Here is a 4,202-nt window from a genome sequence, read left to right as displayed (position 1 = left end):
TTGCTTCCATCTCTTAGCTATTGTGAAAAGAGCAGCAACAAACATGGATGTACAAGTGTCTCTGCTATAGGATGAGTTCTTTGGGTATATGCCAAGGAGGGGTATAACTGGGTCAAATGGTAGGTTCATTTGTAGTTTTTTAAGAGTTCTCCACACTGCTTTCCATAGGGGTTGAGCAAGCTTGCAGCCCCACCAGCAGTGGATGAGTGTTGACCTTTCCCCACAACCTCTCCAACATTTGGTAGCATTTGTTCTCTTTACCTTAGCCAGTCTGACTGGGGTAAGATGAAATCTTAACGTGGTTTTAATTTGCATTTCCCTAATTATTAGTGATGTTGAACATCTTTTAAGATGCTTCATTGCCATCTTTACTTCTTCTTTTTAGAACTCTCTGTTCAGCTCCTTAGCCCATTTTTAATTGGGTTACTTCTTGTCTTGATTCTCTGTTTTTTGAGTTTGTTATATATTCTTGATGTTAAATCTCTGTCAGATGTGTTGCTGGTGAAGATTTTCCTCCACTCTGTGGGTTTTCTCCTCATTTCCATGGTTGCTTCTTTTGATGTACAGAAGCTTTTTAGTTTAATGAATCCCCATTTGTTGATTCTTGACTTTATTTCCTGAGCAATTGATGTCTGGTTTAGAAAATCTTTTCCTACCCCTATATCTTATAGGTTATTGCCAACATTATATTCTAAGATTTTCAGAGTTTCAGGCTTCACATTGAGGTCTTTCATCCATTTGGATTTGACTTTTGTGCCAGTTCCATGTTGTTTTTATGACTATAACTCTGTTTGGCTAACTGGAGTCTTTTGTGCCTCCATATGAATTTAAGGATGGAATTTTCTAATTCTGTGAAGTATGTCATGGGCATTTTGATTGGGATTGCATTGAATCTATATATTGCTTTTGGAGTAAAGTGGCAGTTTACAATATTAATTCTTCCAATCCATGAGCATGGGAGGTCCTTCCATCTTCTGATGTCTTTCTCAATCTTTTTCTTTAAAGATTTAAAATTTTCATTGTAGAGGTCTTTAATGTCTTTGGTCACATTTATTCTGAGATTTTTTTTTCTAGGCTGTTGTGAAGGAATGCTTTCATGTACTCTTTTCTTGATTGCTTTTTATTGGTATATAGAAAGGCTACACACTTTTGTAGATTAATTTTGTAAACTGCCACTTTACTGAAAGTGTTAATCATTTCTAGGAGTTTTCTGGCAGAATATTTGATGTCTCTTGGATACAATATCATATCGTCTGCAAAAAGGGATCTTTTGAGCTCTTCTTTCCCAATTATTACTCCTTTAATTTCCTTCTTTTGTCTTATTGCTCTTGCAAGAGTTTCAAGCACTATGTTAAAAAGGAGTGGAGACAGTGGGCAACCTTGTCTGGTTCCTGATTTTAATGGAAATGCTTCTAGTTTTTCTCCACTTAGAATCATGATAGCTGTGGGTTTGTTGTACATGGCTTTAATTATGTTGAGGTATGTTCCCTCCAGTCCAATTCCCTCTAGGCCTTTGAACATAAATGCATGTTGAATTTCGTCAAAGGCCTTCTCTGCATCTACTGAGATCACCTTGTGATTTTTTGTCTTTGAGTCCATTTATATGATTTATGACATTAATTGATTTACATGTATAGAACCATCCCTGAATCTCTGGGATAAAGCTGACTTGATCATGGTGGATGATCTTTTTGATGTGTGTCTGTATGTAGTTTGCAAGTATTTTGCTGAGAATTTTTGCATCTATGTTCATTAAGACCCATCTATGTTCATGGTTCTATAGTTTTCGTTTTTGGCTGTATCTTTACCTAGTTTTGGTATTAGAGTGATACTGGCTTCATAGAAGGAATTTGGAAGTTCTCCTTCCATTTCTATCTTTTTGAATAAATTAAGTACTATTGGATATAGATCTTTAAATGTCTGATAAAATTCTGCTGTAAATCCATCTGGTCCTGGGCTTTATTTAGCTGGGAGGTTTTGTATTACTGTTTCAATTTCCTTGTGTTTTATGGGTCTGTTTAAGCTGTTGCTCTCTTCCTGGTTTAGTTTTCATGATTCTCATGCTTTTAGATACCCATCCATTTCTTTGGGTTTTCAAATTTAGTAGCCTATAGGTTTTTAAAGTATTCCCTTTTAATGTTCTGGATGTTATTGTTGTCTGTTGTGATGCTTCCCCTTTTATCTCTGATTTTGTTGATTTGGAGGTGCTCTTTCCTTCTTTTGCTTAACTGGACTAAGGGTCTGTCAATCTTGTTTATCTTTTCAAAGAAACAACATTTGAATCCATTGATTCTTTGTATTGTTTTCTTTGTTTCTATTTCATTAAGTTCTGCTCTGATTTGTGTTATTTCTTCTTGTCTGCTGGGTTTGGGTTCCATTTGTTTTTGCTTTTTAAGTGTCTTGAGTTGCAGTGTTGTCATTTATTTGTGTTGTTTCTGATTTTTAAATGTAGGCACATAGAGCTATAAACTTCCCTCTCAGGACTGCTTTCAATGTGCCCCAGAGTTTTTACTGTATTGTCCTTTTCATTTAGTTCCAAGAATACTTTTATTTCTTTCCTAATTTCTCCTTTGACCCATTCATCATTCAGGAGTGTGTTGCTTAATCGCCATGTGTTTAAATGCCATGTAGTTACTAGGGTGTCTTCTGGTGTTGATTTTAAGCTTTATCACATTGTGATCTGATAATATACATGGAATTATTTCAATATTTTTGTATTTGTTGAGGCTTGTTTTCTGCCCCAGTACGTGGTTGATTTTGGATAAAGTTCCATAGGAGACTGAATAGAAAGTATATTCTTTGGTGCTTGGGTGAAATAGTCAACAGATGACTGTTACAGGTCCATTTGATATATGTTATTGTTTAATTCAGATGTGTCTCTGTTAATTTTTTGTCCTGTTGACCTATCTAATGTAGACAATAGGGTATTGAATTCCTCTACTATTAATGAGTTGGGATTAATCTGGGCCTTAAAGTCCTGTAGTATTGTTTTTATGAAGTTGGGTGCACCAGAGTTTGGTGAATGTATGTTCATGATTGCAATATCTTCTTGGTCAATTGTTCCTTTCATCTTAATGAAGTGGCCCTCTTTATCTCTTCTGATTAGTTTTAGTTTGAAGTCTATTTTGTTAGATATTAGAATTCCAATGCCTGCTTTTTTCTTAGTAATATTTGCATGGAAAAGTTTTTCCATCCTTTCACTTTAAGGCAGTGCCTATCCTTGAAAGTGAGATGGGTTTCTTGCAGACCAAAAAAAGATGGGTTTGTTTCTTAACCCATTCACCTAGTCTGTGTTTTTTGACTGGGGAGTTCAGTCTATTGATATTTAGAGTGATTAATGAAAGATGTGTTTTGGTTCCTGTCATTTTGATTTCTGTTCACATTCTTGGTGTAACTGCATTTCCACCTAAGTTTATTTCTGTTACCCCTTGGGCACAATAGTTCCTTTATTCAGCTCTTTGTACTGCTCAGGAACTCTCTGAAGGCTGGTTTTGTGGACATGAATTCTTTCAGCCTTCGACTATAATAGACATTTTGGCTGGGTAAAGTAATCTGGCTTGGCATCTGTGGTCATTTAGAACTGGGACTACTTTGGTCCAGGCTCTTCTGGCTTTCATAGTTTGCACTGAAAAGTCAGCTGTACTTCTGATGGGTTTTCCTTTATATGTGACTTGTTTTTCTTTTGCAGCTTTCAGGATTCTCTCTTTGTTCTGAATGTTTAGTGTTTTTCTATGATGAGTCCTGGATAGTTTCTTTTCTGGTCCTGTCTATTTGGCGTTCTATATGCTTCTTGTATTTGTATGGGCATGTCTTTCTTTAATTTTGGGAAATTTTCTTTTACAATCCTGTTGAAGATCTGGTCCATACCATTATTCTGAGATTCTTCTCCTTCCTCTATGCCTATGATGCATAAGTTTGGTCTCTTTATGATATGACACAATTCCTGCATATTCCATTCTTGTGTTTTCTTAAATTTTTCATGATCTTTGCTTGAGTTGTCCAATTTGTCCACTGTCTCATCCAGTCTTGATATACTGTTTCCCATTTCATTCATCCTATTTGTAAGGCTTTCTCATGTCATTTCTAATTGGCTTGCTGAGTGTTTCACTTTCTTCTTCATTTCAAACTGAATATTCTTCAATATTTCTAACTCTTTTCTGGATTCATTCAGAAGTTTATCCCTATTATCTTTCAGTTCTTTG

Source organism: Nannospalax galili, unplaced genomic scaffold (genome assembly GCF_000622305.1).
Source record: "Nannospalax galili isolate Female #2095 unplaced genomic scaffold, S.galili_v1.0 scaffold128, whole genome shotgun sequence".
In the NCBI taxonomy this organism is placed as follows: domain Eukaryota; kingdom Metazoa; phylum Chordata; class Mammalia; order Rodentia; family Spalacidae; genus Nannospalax; species Nannospalax galili.
The sequence above is the reverse complement of the archived record's forward strand: the minus strand, read 5'-3'. Positions refer to the sequence as shown.